Source organism: Phascolarctos cinereus, unplaced genomic scaffold, assembly GCF_003287225.1.
Source record: "Phascolarctos cinereus isolate Bilbo 61053 unplaced genomic scaffold, phaCin_HiC Scaffold_9;HRSCAF=440, whole genome shotgun sequence".
Taxonomy (NCBI): domain Eukaryota; kingdom Metazoa; phylum Chordata; class Mammalia; order Diprotodontia; family Phascolarctidae; genus Phascolarctos; species Phascolarctos cinereus.
The window spans coordinates 208,571,729-208,590,014 of NW_027556402.1; the positions used below are offsets into that span (position 1 = coordinate 208,571,729).

Here is an 18,286-nt window from a genome sequence, read left to right on the forward strand (position 1 = left end):
ACACAACTTATATAAATGGCAGAGCCAAGATTTAAACAAAAGTTCTGTGACTCCAAATCCACTTCTCTTTTTATTTTAACCAGTAAGCTCAGTTCCTCAATTCTTAGTTTGCTTTTGTTAGAGAAACAAGAGTTTGGCTTCTAGAGTCAATGCACAAAGTTCAGAAGGGCAAGAGATCATTACTGGATGTAGAGAAGGAAGAAAGGCTGTATGGAAGAGACACATTTGAATGTATACTTGAACAGTGGATAAGAATTCAGTAACCCAAGGCACAAAATATTTCTGAGCAGAGCCACTGTTAACTCTGGGCTCAAGGTGCAGACACTGGTGAATGGCCAATGGCAGCCTCAGAGGAGGTTGGTAATACTAGTGTCACAAAGGTCTAGATGTCCTGGGAAACTCACAACACATTTTAGCTTCACCTGCTGGTCTCACCACCTAGAATAGAGCATCAAACTCAGCATTCTACAGCAATAAGATGTTGGGAATTCAGTAGGGAGAAAGGAGAGATTAATGTGAGCTAAAAGAATCAGTGAAGACTTCATGGTACTTGAATTATGAGTAGAGTTATGCTTTTGTTTCAGGTACTTCAACCCTAAACTCTCATACAAAGAGAAAAAAAATACAATACAGGAAAACCTACAAAAGAACATAAAAACTCTGGGGAAAGTGAACTATTTTTTTATAGAGCAGTTCCTGAATCTACTTTATCCAATCCAAAATAATAATAATCTCTTACATGAAAGTAATGCTTTATTCAGTAATCAGTAAAATGATTTGTTACTGATTAAAAAACAGAGATTGATCAATAGAACAAATAAGATATATAACATACAGAAGAAAATTAACACAGTAGTCTAATGTCTGTAAAGCTCAAAGACCCAAGCCATGTTTATAAGAACTCACTATCTGACAAAAACTTCTGGGAAAATTGGAAAGCAATCTGGCAGAAACCAGGTATAGGTGAACATCTCATACCATAAGGTCCAAGATAAGCTCTAAATGGATAAATGACTTAGACATGAAGGGTAACATCATAAATTTGAGGAGCAAGGGAGAAATTGCCTTTCAGATCTATGGATAGGGAAACAGTTCTTAATCAAATAAAAGACAGAGAAGATCCCAGAAGATAAGTGGACAATTTTGATTGCATAAGATTAATTTTTTTTTGCAGGAACAAAACAAATGCAGCTAAAATTAGACAGAAAGCAGGTAACTTGACAAACATCTTATCAGCAAAATTATCTGATAAAGGTCCCTTTTCCAGAACATATAAAGAATTAATTGATTCATATTTATAAGGATAAGAACCATTTCTGAATTGATAAATGGTCAAAATCATGAAGAGGCAGTTTTCTGCAAAAAAAAAAATGACCCATCAATAACCATATTAAAAGATGCTCCAAATCACAAATAATTAGAGCAATTCAAACTAAAGCTACCCAGAGGTTCTACCTCACCTCCATCAAATTGGCAAAGTTGATCAGAAAAGAACAAGGAAAATGGCAAGTGTTGAAAGGGCTTCTGGAACACAGGCCCATTAATTCACTGTTGGCAGAGTTGTAGATTGATCTAGCCATTCCACTTTTGTTATTGTTGTTGTTGTTTTTGGCTTTTTGGTGAGGCACTTGGTTTTTTTTAAAGGGGCCATCCCCCGACTCACTGAACGGCGTTATCTCACTCAAAGTGAGTACCTGAAAAGACCTTGGCGTAAAAGGGCCAGGGTCTCCCATTGCCTCCTGGGCCATCTCCAGTCATCAGGATGAATATGTGGCCACTGGACCCAGAGGGCTCTGGAGGAGAAGGTGAGGCTGGTGACCTTGCACAGCCCTATCTCACTGAAATCAAAGTCGTTTTCAAATCATGTCATCATCTCCCTGATGTCATAGTCCTTTTGGAGAAAGAAGGACAAACACAATGCCCTTGATAATCTTTCATTAGTGGTACATTCCTGGGTTCTAGTGCAGCTAGCTAACTTATTAGCTGTGTTAACTGGGGATGATGAGGTCTAGAGGTTTAGGGGTGCTGGAACCCCAAAATCACGACATGTGCATCCTGTCCGAAGGAATTCCACCCAAGTGTTTTTTTAGCCAAAGATAGGGTTTATTAAAGATCTGCCATATTGGCCAGACTCTTAAGGAATCTGAGTACCTGTGAGCTATTGGCTAGGTTATAAGAATCCTAGCATCTTAATGGAGACAAGATGGACCTTATATACAGAAAGACTATGGGAGGGATCTAGGAGTAGCCAAGTAGTCTATGAGATAATGGAGCTCCAGGGACCTGGACCATGTGGCCAAGGGAGAATGGAGCCTAGATAGAATTAAGGGTAGGAAGTGGCCTGGGGCCATAGGGAAGTATGGAATCATAGCCTCAGGCCAATGCCAGAGATTTGGCCACTTGGGAAAGTCCAAGATTTTTCCTTTCTGGGGTCTAGACCCCATCCTCAATAGGACAATTACTTAACTGTTCTCAGCCTCAATTTCCTGATCTGTAAAATGAGGATAAAACCTACTTGCTTACCTCACAGAGTTGTTGAGGGGATCAATTAAATTGAAAAAAAAAGATTTATTAACTGCCAACTGTGTGCAAAAAACTTTGCTAGGTACTGCGGATACAAGGATGAGAAAAAATTTTCTTGCCTTCAAGAAGCTTGCTATCTACTAGGCAAGGGAGAGGAGGGAGAAGTGAGAGGAAGATAAAATAGATTTTTAAGTGAAAAAATAAACTAAAATGTAAACTACTAGGAGGAGAGAAAGGGAGGGATCTGGCACATATATAAATATAATAATAATAGCCAGCATTTATATAGCACTTACTATGAGCCAGACACTGTTGTAAGCACTTTACAATTATTATCTCATTTAATCCTCACAAGAACTCTGGGAAGTAGGTGCTGTTATTATCCCCATTTTACAGATGAGGAAACTGAGGCAAAACAAGTTAAATGGTTTGCCAAGGGTGCCACAACTAGTAAGTGTCTGAGGCTAGATCTAAACTCAGGTTGTCCTGATTCCCAACTGGGCTTTCTTTCCACCGTGACACCTAGCTGATATAAAATTAATCAATCTGTCATTTAACACACATTTATGAAGCACTTATAATAGTTTAGGGAAATAGCATGTGATAAAAGCAAAGGAACCAAAGGTTCACATGAAATATTCTAATATGAAAGTACCTTGAAATTTGCAAAGCACCATACAAATTAAAGATATCAGAGTGTTGTAAAATCCTAGTTCTACCTGTGTCACCTAGGTAAGTGACTCCTTCTCCGGGGATATCAGATTCTTTATCTCTAAATTGAGGGATTTGTATTGGGAGGTTTCTTAGGTCTCTTTCTATCTCAGAATCTATGAGCCTATAATCCTCTGACCACTATCATCAATAAATATTTATTATCTATTGTGTAAAGAGTAGATTTTACCCTAAAGAGATTAGTCTAGGTCAGGGGTGGGGAACTTGAGGGCCTTAGGGCCAGGGGTGGCCAGACCTAGGTGTTTTAACTCATCCCTCTCTTACCTTTATAATACCTAGGCTTAGATTTAGCCTCAAATCCTTACCCTCATTTGCATAATCTTTCATCTATCCTCCTTGGACACTTCTTTTTTCCCTTTCCCCGAAAACTCAAATTCAGGAACTATTTTCTGTACTTTGCTTTAGGCAACTAAGTAGTGCAGTACATAGAGTTCTGGGCCTGGAGTCAGGAAGATCTGAGTTTAAATCCCAACTCAGATACTGACTAGCTGTGTGAGCCTGGACAAGTCTGTTTGCCTCACTTTGCTCATCTGTAAAATGGGGATGAGAATAGTCTCTCCCTCCTTCAGGATTGTTGTGAGGATCAAATGAGATCATAATTGCAAGGCACTTAGTACAGTGTCTGACACATAGTAAGCACTGTATAAATGTTAGCTATTATTATCTTATTTATTTAATCTTTGAACTATATGAACTCAAATTTCCATGTTGGGTGATTGGAGGAAGGATTACACCCATTCAAGGTACTCTGTAGGTCTGTATTCTTAAATGTTGCTGATGTTTGTGAGCTGCCTTCCCCCCCCAATCCCCCCAACCCTGTTCTCTTAAAAAACTAGAAGACATAATTAGTTTATAGCAAAGGCATTTCCTGAAATGGAATCATAAGAAAACTAGCAACAAAACATCTCCCTCATAAACCTGGAGCACAAATCTCCTACGAGTACACACAGCATCAGTGGAAATCATGGAAACCCACAAGGTTCATAAGTGGAATGGCATCCATGTAGGTAGCCCAAACAACCAAGGCAACTGACATGTCAGGGGCCATTACCCCCTTTCACATCTTCTCACGATTTCATTGCAGTGTTCCTTGCCCAGTGCAAAATCTTTGCTGAAGGAGTTGCCCCACCAGGCCCTCAGGCTTACTCAGGGGCAAGGCACACAGCTGATGCTTGGCTGTAGTCTCTGCCTTCTCCAGAAGGCTCCGCTGAAATCCTGGCCTAGGGTATTGCTATGCAGTTTCTGGGGGTGGGGGGAGGTCATGGGGAGAGGGGAGGGAGAGACCCAGTAACAATCAGTCACACAAACCCAAAACAAAAAAATCAGTAGTCTCAGCTCTGGCAATCACTATCTCCCTAGAAAGATATCTGGACTCTTTGACTCCTCTCACTAACTCAATTCAGTTTTAAAGCTGGATTTTCTCCACTGGACATGTGCTTCTGCTACAAGATGGCATTGCCATTTCAGGAGTGGGGAGGAGACAGAAAACCCTTCCCCTCTCTCCCCCCCCCCAGCTTGCTGTTGCCTCTAAGAAGTGCAAGGGGAAAAAATCCAGAGCCAACTCTTGGGCTGACTGACAGACTAGCTGGCTTTTTTTTTTCAGTCCTCTTCACCAACTATTAGGTTTAGGGAACTTTTCTAGACTAAGTTCACTCCTGGGGGGAGTCTGACCTCAAAAAAGATAATATATGGAAAGTACTTGGCACAGTGCCTAGCATTTAGTAGGTGCTATATAAATGTTAACAGTTATTATTAACAAATTAATATAACTAATGAGAGGAGTTATACTCCCTTTTCTCATGTTTTTTTGGTTCATTAAAACCTCACTCTGGGGACAAATTATTTAAAACTTAGTTTTAGCCAGAGGCCTATGGTTTCTGAAAAAGAAGACATTTAAAAAAATACTCCATATACAATATGAATCAGGTATGAACAGGTATTTATTTCCATACACACAAAAATAATGTTAAACACAAAATACAAGTGTGCATTTGATAAAACAAAAGTAAAACAGGAATAACAAATTATAACTACTGTTAAAATCTGAGGAGAGGCTGCCATTTAGACTATATGAAATTTAAACCACCCTTGGCTACACTGAATGGTTTCAGGAAGATGATTATCCAGAATGTGCCAAAATTTCATTATTATTGTTTTATTTAAGCACATTAAAAAAAAAACCCAACCAAACCTGAAATTGAATATTGTGCCTTTTTAAAAAATCTCCCAAGAATTTTGTCATTGTTTCTTAATCATTACACAAATATAAATTCACATGGCTTGGGTTAAAGAGATTTTTCAAAAGCAAGGTGAAATTCTGTCTCCTTTGAATTTCTCCACCTCCCATCACCCACCCCCATTCCCATTCTTTCTCTCAGCAACAGTACTTGCAGAATTAACAAACTGTCTCTGATAGACATATCCAAAAGTAAAGAGTACTGAATTTTTCTTCTACATTCATCAGATCATAAAGCAATTTGTGGGATTTCTGATTAGTCATTTTGTATTTCACCTCAGCTCTGCATTTTCCAACTAACTCTTGGTACAAAGACTTGGACCAATCTTGTTAATGGCTGATCCCTTGGATGAAGGAACTTCCCCAGCTGCCAGTGACCTTCATTCATTTGACTCAGTTCCTCCAAAACTCTGAAGATTATAAGGGGCATCATCAAGCCTGGACATACTCATTTTTGGACTGAAATTTGATCACCTGCTCAGGAAAGGAAACACAAGGTAGAAAAGGTAAGTTAGGGCAAATTCATGTAGTTGAATTTATTAGACTTGCATAAATTCCATGGACTATAAAAATTATATATTTGTGTTTGTACCTTGACGGTCTTGTTTATTTCTTTGACTTTGTCAGTATTGCTTGTCTTAAGAATTCATGAATTCTTAAGGATAAGAAGCCATAAGGACATTTAATTTGCTTTGGGACATTTAATTTGTTTTGTGCAAAACAGCAGGGCATCCTTGCTCCTGGGTCTATGTTTGCGTGGGAGAGTGGCCATTGAGAGAAGTGGCAAATTATAATTGTTTTTTGTTGCTGCTGTTACTGCAATACAAAAGTAAGGCTCTGTGCAAAACTAAATTATTTTACTGCTCATTTCCAAGAAGAACTTTTGAACTGGAAAGAACATAGAGATCATCCATTGATACTAGTTCTACCCCTTCATTTTACAAACATGAAACTGGAATTAGATTTTGACAGGGTTTATGGGAGCAAAGAATGCTCTTTTAAGTTAGAATGAAGACCCATGCAACATTTAATGACCCCCAAATTGTATTTGCAGTCTTTAAATCTTACAATTGAAGCCAGAGAGGCAGGAAACAGAGGAAATGTCCGTTTGATATGGTCATTTTGGGTCCAAAATGACAGCAATACATGGCGTCATTGTTGCATTTTTCATCTGAGAAGTTACCGTTCTATATCATTAACGCATTTATCTCCACAATGTCATAGTCTGCCAGATAAGATATGCTATGAGAGTTACACTTCAAATTCTTGAACACGAGCCAATTTCTGACGTGCTGGTTCTTTACCCTAAGTGACAAATAGGAGGGGACTGGAGCCAAACTCTCTCCCTACATCTGATTTGGGACAGTTCTTGTTGATCATAGGCTTTGTAAGAGAGAATTAGATTTACGGAACTCTGAGTTGAAACCAGGAAACTGCCTATGACAGTTATCCGCTGTTTGCTGCTGAACAATGAACATATTTCTGAGGTTAAGGGAATGGGGGGGGAAGGGATACAGGGAGGAGACAGTGGTGAGCCAAAGGTTTCTCAGCGGGATTCTTAATCTGGCCCAACTACTCCATTTCCTCTTCAGTGCTCTTCCACCTCCTCAGAAGGCACGCGGAGTTCTCACACAGAAGCTCTTGGGAGATACTCGCCCATGGGAGAAAACTATTCTCTCCCACCTCCCCCCCCCCTTTTCTGGTTTCGCAAGAGCTGCCGATTCTAGAAATTCCTACTTTGATCTGGAGATAAGGCTGAACAATGCAGTGGAGCAAAACAATGATTCCTCCGGGACCTTCCTCTGGGGTGTGTCGGAGCTCGCTGAGGTTGGGGGGAAAGAAGGCCTATTGATGGAGAAGGAAGGGTGGGTAGCAAAGAGGTGAGAAACTGACCTCAGTAAGTTGCCCCAGCTTCTCCCTGGTGCCTTCCTCCTTTACTCAGAGTAAAGAGTCTTTACTCCTTGCTCATGTCTTACTTACCAGTTTGTGTAAGCATTTATTACACGTGTTGGGGCTACCTACGGGATATCTATCCACTGTTTCTGTTCTTCCCGCTCCTTAACTGTAATCTCCGTGAGACCTTGGGCAAATCACTTTCCGTCTCTGAGCCTCAGTGTCCTAGTCTGAAAAAGAAGAGGGTTGGACCGTCGGTGCTTCCAGTTCTTCCATGGATGGTCCTATGATGTGTATTCTATTCCCTGAGAAGGGAATAAACCCTGGCGGGAGGAGGAGGGGTGAGGAAGGGGGTGGCGCCAGCCTGGGAAGGGGATGGGGCGGGCAGGACAACGGAGTAAGTGAGAAGGGGGCGGGAGGAGAAAGAGCGGGGCTATCCCTGCGGGGGAGCAGACTGGCCGTCAGGGGTACGGGAACGCAGGCGGCTCGAACGCGGAGGGGGACGAACATCTCCGACCTCGGGGTGGGGAGCTCGGGGCGGCAGCCGCCCGGCTCCGCACCCCCGGTGTAGCTGGCCTCCCCTAGCAGGAGCCTCACCGGACTCGCCGGGCCCCGCCCACTGGCCCAGGTAGGCCAGCCGCGCCAGCCAATCAGCTGGCCGCCCAGGCCGCGGGAGGCGGCTCTTCCCGAGCCGGAAGTGACGCGCAGCTCCTAGGCTGGCCGCGGACTGTCGGCCGAGGCTGCTGAGACGGCTGAGGTAAAAAATGTCTCGGACGACGGTGGCGGCGGCTGCTGAGGCAGTATGAGGTGAGGGGAGAAGCGGAGCCGGACTGCGGCTGCACCGCGGGGCGCGGGGCCCGGAAGCCCGGTCCCGTGAGGGCCCTGGGGTTCCCGCGGTGGGAGGGAGGGAGGGAAGGAGAAGAGGGTAGGGCCCCCGGTACCCGCCACTCTCGGTCGCCGCCGCCCCCGGCCCTCCCGGCCCCTTTTCTTCTCCTCCTGCGGTTGCTGCGCGGCTCCCCCCGCCCGCTTCTCCTGGGGTCGGGGTCCCAAACCCCTCCCTCGCCCGTCTCTCTCCGCCCTGGGCCGTACCGTCGGCGCCGGCGTCCCGGCCGGGCCCCCGCAGGCCCCGCCCGGCCCGGTCGCTCGGGTGTCCTGTTGTCCGGGGCAGTTGTGGAGCGCGGGCGAGTGAGTTACGCTCCTCTGGCTCGGCCTAGTCCCACAGCATCGGGGCATCCAACAGCCTCCAGGCTCCTGCTCCCGCCTCGCCCCTGGGTGCTCGTTGGATGGGAGAGCCGACTTCGTCCTGTCTGCACGTGTTCATCGAGGGGAAGATTAGGAAAAATACTTGTCTAATTCTTACGCGTTAGGTCAAGCAGTTGAGGCGAGGGGAAAGTATAGGTTGCCGCTTTCACTCACCCAGTTTTCTGTAGGTTCTTAACTTTTTAAAGAGATTAGCCATCTAAGGATCAGACCCACCCCCACCCAGTCTGTGGGGGAGAGTCAGGGACGCTAGGGAAGTGAGGAAGCAGAGACTACACCGGGAGGAGGGACTGCAGTTGGACTGATCTTATATTAGCTTGATAGAAGTTGAGGTTGTAATTGCATTTTTTTATATTGAGATCGAGAAGAATGGAAAAGGAATCTCCCTTGGAAGAAGTGTTTCTACTAAACAAATGCACCATAATACTTCTTGGTGGGTGTTAGTACAGAAAAGGTGTTTGGTGTGTAAGAAAAGCAGCAGAGCAACAGTTAAAAAAAAAACCAAATAGCTAGAGAAGTGGTGCTGAACAGAGGTGGAAGGAAGGGAAGGTAATCATAAGATAATAGGAGGAATATTTACTTACATGCATCATTCAAGTAGAATTGTATCCATAGCACCTAGCACACAGTAGGTGTTTAATTTATGTTCTATTGCTGCTAAAGGTTCAGGAAGACTTTTCTGGAAAGACTTTGAACCTTTGCACCTTAACTGGTGAAGTTAATGTTCTCATAGGAAAAAGCACTTATGGCATGTTCTCGGTTCATTCTTGTATTCTAACCTGTCCATTAGTCGTGTGGCTGTTGCAAGTCAGGGTTAAGGTTTCTTAGAAGTATTAAAATAGTTTGAAAATACATGTCTTTTGAATATTAACCAAGTTTATCTTTGAGTACTGAAAATAATTATACTTGACTGAAGTCAGTTTACAGATTTTCTTATAATTTGTCAGTTTATAATTTTACTTTATTGAAAAGTGAATTCTAAAGAAGTCATAACAGATTTGTTAGTTCACAAATAATTTTGGCTAAATTATTTGGACAAAAAAGCCAAATTATTCTCTTTTAAAAGTTTAATATATTTCTGTTGTTCCTGATAACCAGTGACAGCAGGTATGGAAAAGGGATAAATATGTTTTGTGTATGTGTTCATATTGGCCTTAGTTTGCATTATAAATATTGTTTTTAATACTGTTTCATGATTCTTCCAGTTTTGTGAAGTACAGTCAGCATGCTATGAAATTAAGAATTTTAGAAAAGGATTAATTTATTTAATAATTGGATTAAAAGTTTTGGTAGCATGCTTATCAGATTTGTAGATTACACAAAGCTAGGAGAGACAGTTAACATAATGGATAATAGAATCCAAATAGATCTCAGTAGGTTAGAAAGTTGGGCCAAATCTAAGAAGATGAAATTTAATAGATATGAAAGCTTTATATTTGGGTTCAAAGAAACCAACTTCACGAGTATAAGATAAGGGGAAAGTCTTAACTAGCCACATTTTATCGGAAAAAGATCTGGAGTTTTTGTGGATGGTGTTCAGTCGGTAGGATATAGTAGTAAAAAATGCTAATAGGATTTTAGGTTCCATTAGGATGAGAGGAATAAGTGTTCAGGATCAGGGAGGTGGTCCTTCTTCTGAACTCCATCCTAGTCAGATCACTTCTGAAGTATTTTGTTTTGTTCTGACATCACAGTTAAAGGATGTTGGAGGGCAACTACGGTAGTGAAGGGCTTCAAGAAATCCTAAAGGGGAGATGTTTAACCTGGAGAAGAGAATTTTTAGAGAACATGGTAACTATTTTCCAAGTGCAGAACTAGAAACACAGAATCTAGATTTAAGGGAATTATAGATAGAAGGGAGAGAGCTCTGGATGGAGGTTGTGTGGAGGAAGACTTAAACTTAAGAAGAAACTTCCTAATAATTAGAGGTGTCCATAATCGAATTAGTTGCCTCAGGAGAGTCATGGACTCTCACATCAGCAGAGATCTTTTTTTAGATGAAGTTGTTCAAATATAGGTTGGGCTAGATGGCCTTTTCAATTCATATTCTGATTCTTTTCTTCCTATTGCCCAAATGCTCTTTCTCCTCCATTTAGATTCACGTAGTCTGTTCCTAACTTTGCCGATAACTTCTCCAGGCCTTAATTTCCTCTTTTGTAAAATGAAAGGGTTGATCTCCATAGTTCCTTCTTCTCGGTTTCTATACTAGTTCATACTTCTGAGGAAAACTTGTGCTGCTGAATTACTAGTAATGCCCTCACCGTCTCTAGATGTAATAGATCTTTACTTTTGTCTTGGCACTTACCAGGTTTTGCCTTTTTTGAGTTGAAAATTTGGGTTTTTAGGCTTCAGATAAAATTTTAAGATTATAAGGCTAAATACAATCACTCTCCTCTTAGGCAGAGCTGTATCTTTTTGGTATACCTATTTGTGAATCCGTGTCTACTACATCTTTCAATCCATCTAAATAAATATTTATTATATGAGATGTATTTGAGACTGAAAATGTGCGATCGTTCATTGCTTGAGAAAGCACCCCCCTTTTTTTCTTAGCAAATTAGAAATGATATACTGTTTAAAATTGTTTCTAGCATTTTTGTAAGATATTTTAAAAGTTTTTTTGTTTAAAAAAAGTTATGTAAAAATGTAAGTATTGAAACATCCCAGATTTTCATTGCTATATATAGACAGTTAAAGATGTGTTAGCAGTAATTTGACTTTTAACTTTCAGTATACATTTAGCTACTATGTAATTAACTCTCCAGGTGTTAAATACAAGTTTTATACCTAGACTACTAGTTATGCATTATTGATATGAATGGATAATGCAGTGCTCTGTTTCACTTAATTTGCCATTCATTGAGAATGGTTTTAAGAGCACTAGAAACTTGTCTTTAGGAAATTGTTATATGATCAACCATAAAAAGTAGGTAATCAACATGATGATCATGCTCAGATTGGCTAACTCAAGTGTTCTTTCCATTACATGATGTTGCTATGAGCTCTTGAGAGAATGGGTCTGTGGCTTTGTATCCTCAGGTATCAGCAGTGCCTTGTGCACAGTAGACACTTGTTTAGTTTGACAGCTATTTATTAAATCTCATTAAGTATTCCAGCCACACTTAGTGAATAGAGAGCTGGCCTTTGGAGTCCAAAAGAGCTGGGTTCTAGTGCCACTCTGGCATATACTGATTGTGTGACCCTGGGTAAATCACTTAACTTCTCAGTGCCCCAAAGCAACTTTCTAGGACTAGATTGCTGAGCAGTACAGATCTGTTTTAGTAGAGAAGGAGTTATCTAATAGGAATTTCCTAACGGGAGTTTCCTATGGCAGTGAAATTGGGTTTCATTGGTTCAAAAAAAAGGTATTTTTCAGTGTCCTTTGAGCACCTAACACAGACCAGGACTCCAGGACTTGGTTGTTGGGGTATATTAAGGATTCTGCAGGCCATGTCCTTAATATTCTTTATTGAATATTAATTCAATAATTAATATTCTTAGCTTGAAAAATAAAATAGATCCATATAAATAGGTGTGCATATATTAAATACTGTAATTATGAAGGCACTGGTTAGAAGATTATATTTTATTTGGATTATTCACAGAAGCCATTTGGAACCTATTAGTCTAGAGTGGCATTATTAATAGCTGGATTGTTTAAAATATTTTAGGAACAGGAGAAAATTGAGGGACTAGAAAATAGCCATGAGGTTATGATAATTTGATTGAAATGGTTAGAGTTAGGACTTAACATTGGGAATGAGCAGTACTGAAAAGAAAATAGCTTGGTCATAAAAGTAGAAGTAAAAGTTTATTGTAGAGCAAAACCACTTTTATGGAGTCAATTGAAAGCAACGTTATTCTGGTTTTTGAATAAGATTTTCTGCAAAAACAAAAATGAGCAATGTCCCCTCCTTCTTTCCCTCCCCCCAAAAAGTACAAGGGGAGGCAGTAAGAAACCAAGGATGCTTACATTTCTACCACAGAATGAATTTCTGTCTGCCTAGGAAAATAGAATCAAAGCAAATGCCAGTCACAGAATGGGTGAACAGTAGAGAATGAGGGCCGTTCAGGTGGGAAGAATCCCTAGAAAAGTTAAGCACATTCTTAGCTGCCTGTAAGATGGGAAAGGACAGGAATGTTAGTGTGAGAAACACAGTCTTTGGAAAATATGAGTAGGATTTTTTGGCCACCTGTTAAATTAGGGGAGGATAGGACATAATTTTCCAAGTGCTGTGTTGGTGATTTGGGTTAGATGTACATTTTTTCCCCCTCAAGAATGCTTCTTGTTGCTCTTAGCTGGTTGGCTTTCTTGCTCCAAACTTGATAAACTCTGGGAAATGTTGAAGACATGCTCTGAAGGAGACTAGGAGACTAGTAAAGTAATCTACTACTTTACTAATTACATCATCCAAGCTAAACTTATGATAGTCATCAAAATAATTTTCACAGGTGCTCTGACATGTCCACAGCATTGAGTCTGGGTTGTTGGAGTGCAGAATTGGCCCGATTTTGCCATACTGTAAACTTTTACTTCTACTTTTATGATCAAGTTATTTTCTTTTCATCATTGCTCATTCCCATTGGGTCTGGGAAAAGGCACTCTCAAGTTCATGGAACCCTAAACATAAAAAAAGTCTTGTTTTATTTTACTCATTATAATGGAGTGGAGCAGTGCAAATGTAGTTCAAGCCCTAGAAATATGTACTGACCCTGGAAAAGCTTGGAGTACAGGTCAAATGGACTATATCCCTGTTGTCTAAGGGCCAGTCAGTAAATTCAGAGAAACTCATCAGCAGGTTGGCTTCAAGGCAGTGACTTTTTTTTAAAGGGTGTACAACTCTGAAAGACTGTCTACTAAATAAATAAAGAGGGGTTGAGTGGGGAAAGTACCTGTGCTAGTGAAAGTACAAATCCTTGAAATATTTAACTTATAATAGTGTTTGTTGAAATTCTACTTGTCTGGTAAAATTATTAAATAGGATACCTGACTCTTGTGTAATGTAAACTTGAAACACCTCTTAACTGGTAGAAAGTTACTGAGGGCTGTTAACAATGCCTAGGTGTTAGGCAGATTTAAAATTTTAAGTCACAGTGATCATGATTGTGCCAGAAAACTTACATTTGCATTAAAATTATATTCTGTAAAAACTAAATTTTGTTGTATATGATGAAGAAAAACTGGTAGCCAAGTCTGTCAGTTTTGTACTATTTATTTGCTTTCTAAGTAGTAAATCTTTTTTATAGAAGTCATATTGAAAATTTTTGTTGTTGTTGTTGTTTTTCAGTCACATTTGACCCTTTGAGACCCTGTGGACCACACTATTCATGGGGTTTTCTTGGTGAGGATACTGGAGTGGTTTGCTATTTCCTGCTGCAGTGGATTAAGGCAAATAGAGGTTAAGTGACTTGCCCAGGATCACACAGCTAGTGTTTGAGGGCAGGTTTGAACCTGGTGCACAGAGCCTTGAGTCAGGAAGACTGCTCAGCCAGCTAGCTGCCTCCTATTGAAAATTTAGGCAACATCCTATACAAACATTTACTTCAAAAACTCACTGTTTTTCACTATAGAACTAGGGCAGTGGTGAAAACATTGTTTAATGATTCATGCCAGTTGAGTGGACAAATGAAGTAGCTCAAAGTGTAATTGTTATTTCCACAAAGTAGTAGTGGTGTTCATGGTGTTCACTGTTAACCTGAGAAATATTTATTCAGCAAAATACATTTCGTATGCAGCATCTTCCTGAATGTGTGACAGGTGGCTTTATATATCAGTCATCCTACATAGTACATGTATGTTATATATGATATCCTTCTCCCTTCTGCACATAGACTGCTCCTTAGGAATAACTACTTCCTTACAACATTTCTTAAGAGTATCTTCACACAGTATAGCCATTTTTAAAGTATAAACAGGGAATGAACTCATTACTAATTTTGTAGTATTTTAGCAAAGTGCAATTTGGCTGATAGTAGAATGAAAATTGACCTACAGTGTAGGCTATAGCCTTGTTTCTCTAACAGTGGTTTTTAATGACAGGTTAGAGGAAGATGAAAGTTTATATGTAGATTCAGTTAATTAGACTTGATCCTATTCTTTTAATTTCTAGTAATTCTGGTTTTGTGGTAATTCTGTGATAAGTAAAATGAAGCACACTTTCAGAAATTTTTAAAAATTAATTTATTTTTAGTTTTCAACATTCACTTCCACAAGATTTTGAGTTCCAAATTTTCTCCCCATCTCATCCCTCTCCCCACCCCAAGATGGCATGCCTTCTGAATATCCCTAATCTGCCCTCGCTTCTATCTGTCCCCCCTTCTCTTATCCCCTTCTCTTACCCCCTTCTCCTTCAATTTTCCTGTAGGGCAGGATAGATTTCTATACCCCATTTCCTGCATATCTTATTTCCCAGTTGCATGTAAAAACAATTTTTTTTAACTTTTGTTTTTTAAAACTTTGGGTTCCAAATTTTCTCCCTTCCCACCCACCCTCATTGAGAAGGCAAGCAACTCTATACAGGTTATACATATGTAGTCATGCAAAACTCTTCCATAGTAGTCATGTTGTGAAAAACTGTTTCCCTTCATCCTATTCCACCCCCATTTATTCTGTTCTCTCTTTTGACCCTGTCCCTCCTTAGAAGTGTTTGCTTCTGATTACTCCCTCCCCCAATCTCCCCTCTATCATACTCCTACTCTCTCTTGTCCCATTCCCCCCCTATTTTCCTGCAGGGTAAAACAGATATCTATACCCAATTGAATGTGTATGTTATTCTCTCCTTAAGCCAGATCTGATGAGAATAAGATTCACTCATTCCCTCTCATCTCCCCCCCTTTTCCCCTCCACTGTAAAAGCCTTTTCTTGTCTATTTTATGTGAGATAATTTACCCCATTCTACCTCTCCCTTTCTCCTTCTCCCAATATAATCCTTTCTCACCCCTTAATTTTATTCCCCAGATATCACCTCTTCATCCTCAACTCACCTTGTGCCTTCTATTTATCTATCTATTTATCTACATACGTATAACACTGACAAAGGACTCATGAGTTACAAATATCATCTTTCCATGCAGAATGCAACCAGTTCAACCTTAATAAGACTCTTATGAATTCTCTTTCCTGTTTACCTCTTCATGTTTCTCTTGAGTCTTGTATCCAAAACTCAAATTTTCTATTTAGCTCTGGTCTTTTCATCAAGAACGCTTGAAAGTCGTCTTTTTCACTGAATGTCCATTTTTTTCCCCTGAAGGATTATGTTCAGTTTTGCTGGGTAGGTGATTCTTTGTTGTAATCCTGTCTCCTTTGCCCTCCGGAATATTATCTAAGCCTTGCAGTCCCTTAATGTAGAAGCTGCTAAATCTTGTATTATCCTGATTGTGTTTTCACAGTACTTGAATTGTTTCTTTCTGGCTGCCTGCAATATTTTCTCCTTGACCTGGGAAATCTGGAATTTGGCTACAATATTGTTAGGAGTTTTCTTTTGGGGATCTCTTTCAGGAGGTGATTAGTGGATTCTTTCAATTTCTATTTTGCCCTCTGGTTCTAAAATATCAGGGCAGTTTTCCTTGATAATTTCTTGAAAGATGATGTCTAGGCTCTTTTTTTGATCATGGCTTTCAGATAGTCCAGTAATTTTTAAATTCTCTCTCCTGGATCTATTTTCCAGGTCAGTTGTTTTTCCAGTGAAATAGTTCACATTGTTTTTTATTTTTTCTTTCTTTTGAATTTGTTTTATAGTGTCTTGATTTCTCATAAAGTCACTAGCTTCCAATAGCCACACTGTAATTTTTAAGGAAGAATTTTCTTCCATAAGCTTTTGGACTTCCTTTTCCATTTGGCTAGTTTTGCTTTTTAAGGCATTCTTCTCTTCATTGGCTTTTTGGACCTCCTTTGCCATTTGGGTTAGGCTATTTTTTAAGGTGTTATTTTCTTCAGTCGTTTTTTGGGTCTCCTTTAGCAAGCTATTGACTTGTTTTTTATGATTTTCTTGCATCACTTTAATTTCTCTTCCCAGTTTTTCCTCTGCTTCTCTTAGTTGCTTCTCAAAATCTTTTTTGAGCTCTTCCATGGCCTAGAACTGATTCATATTTTTCTTGGAGGCTTTGGATGTGGGAGCGTTGACTGTGTTGTCTTCTTCTGGTTGTGTGTTTTGATCTTCTTTGTTACCAAAGAAAGATTCTATGGTCTGATTCTTTTTGTGTTGCTTACTCATGATCCCAGCCAATTGCTTGAGTTTTAAACTCTTTGTTAAGGTAGGAGTCTGCTTCCAGTGTGGAGAATGTACTGTCCCAAGTTTTGGGGGTTTTGTGCAGCTGCTTTCAGAGATACTTCTAGGGACGAAAATTTTCAGTTCTTCCAAGGTAGTATGATAAGGGTCAAGGTGTGTACTCCTTTTCTGGCCTGTGCTCTGGTCTGTGAGTGACCACAAGCACTCTTTTCTGTCTTGGAACTCTGAGGAGGTTTCTCTCTCCCACAGCCACTACAAGCTCCATCACACCAGCGCTCCTCTTCAATCCAGGACTGCCACCCAGAATTGTGACCCAGATCCTAGCACGGGCAAAACAAGAGAATCCTGCACCAGCAAAGAGATCCCTGCAGTCCCTCTGTGATCAGCCACTCGATTCCCCCTCAGTCTGTGGGCTGTAAGCTCTTGAAGCAGCCACTGCCCCAGGGCCACACTAGGGGAATGGGGCTGGGACCCCACCCTTCTCTCATTGCAGACACAGACTTTTCCTATTAACCTCTAAGTAGTCTTTAGTGTTCATGGGTTGAGAAGTCACCACAGCTGCCTGGGATTCAGTCCTCTGAGGCCTGCTCCAGGTTTGCTGAGGCCTGTACCGCCATGTCGAACTGCATTGTTCCTCTCCCAGCCCAGTGCAATAGACCTTTTTGATAAACCATCCAGGTTGTCTTGGGCTGGAAATTTGTTTCACTCTGTCTTTTTGTGGGTTCTGCTGCTTTAGAATTTGTTTAGAGCCATTTTTTACAGGTATTTGGAAGGGTTTCGGGGAGAGCTCAAACAAATCACTGCTTTTACTGTGCCATCTTGGCCCTGCCTCCCTGGACATCTCTAGAAATTTTTGAAAAGTGAGTAATTGTGTACTACTGAACCACCAATTTAAGATGTCTTTGAGTCTGCTTTTAAATTAGACTCTCCTTAAGTTCTTTATACTGTTTTGTTCTCATTTCTGCCATATGTACATTTTGGGTCATCTTATCATTTTTAAGTTTTTTAAAAATAGAACGTTAGATTTATATTAGTGTTTAATGCTACAGTATGTATTGCCATGGGATTTTTAAGATGCTTTTCTTTTATTTCCCCCGTGCTCTGTTATTCTTTTAAATGAATTCTTGAGGAGCAGCTTGATGGCACAGTGGATAAAGCACCAGCCCTAAAGTCATGAGGACCTGAGTTCAAATATGACCTCAGACACATATGACCTCCTAGCTGTGTGACTCTGGGCAAGTCGCTTAACCCCAATTGCTTCACAAAAAAAAAAAAGATAAAAGAATTATTGAAATGGTTGTAGGCTAGTTAAAAATGTATGTATAGTCTGCTGACTTTTTCAAGATTAATGAAAGGGATCAGTTATTAAATAGACTTTCTACTCTATAGTCATTTTCTTAATTAGAGATCCAAG

The 18,286-nt window shown here is 40.3% G+C and overlaps 1 protein-coding gene and 1 long non-coding RNA gene across 4 annotated transcripts in view; one reads left to right on the forward strand and one right to left on the reverse strand.

The window, feature by feature from the left end:
- Positions 1–5,177: 5,177 nt before the first annotated feature.
- Positions 5,178–8,006, reverse strand: LOC144455365 (uncharacterized). Its single transcript, XR_013484083.1, has 3 exons — positions 7,472–8,006; positions 7,229–7,336; positions 5,178–5,965 (listed from the first exon to the last, which is right to left on the reverse strand). It is a non-coding gene; the product is annotated as an uncharacterized LOC144455365 (long non-coding RNA).
- An 86-nt stretch (positions 8,007–8,092) lies between these two features.
- PIK3C2A (phosphatidylinositol-4-phosphate 3-kinase catalytic subunit type 2 alpha) overlaps positions 8,093–18,286 on the forward strand; it is a 148,805-nt gene continuing 138,611 nt past the window's right edge. For all 3 annotated transcript variants that reach the window (XM_021005325.2, XM_021005324.2, XM_021005327.2), the window contains exon 1: positions 8,093–8,191. The gene's annotated coding sequence lies outside the window, so the exon portion shown is untranslated. The remainder of the gene's footprint in view (positions 8,192–18,286) is intronic.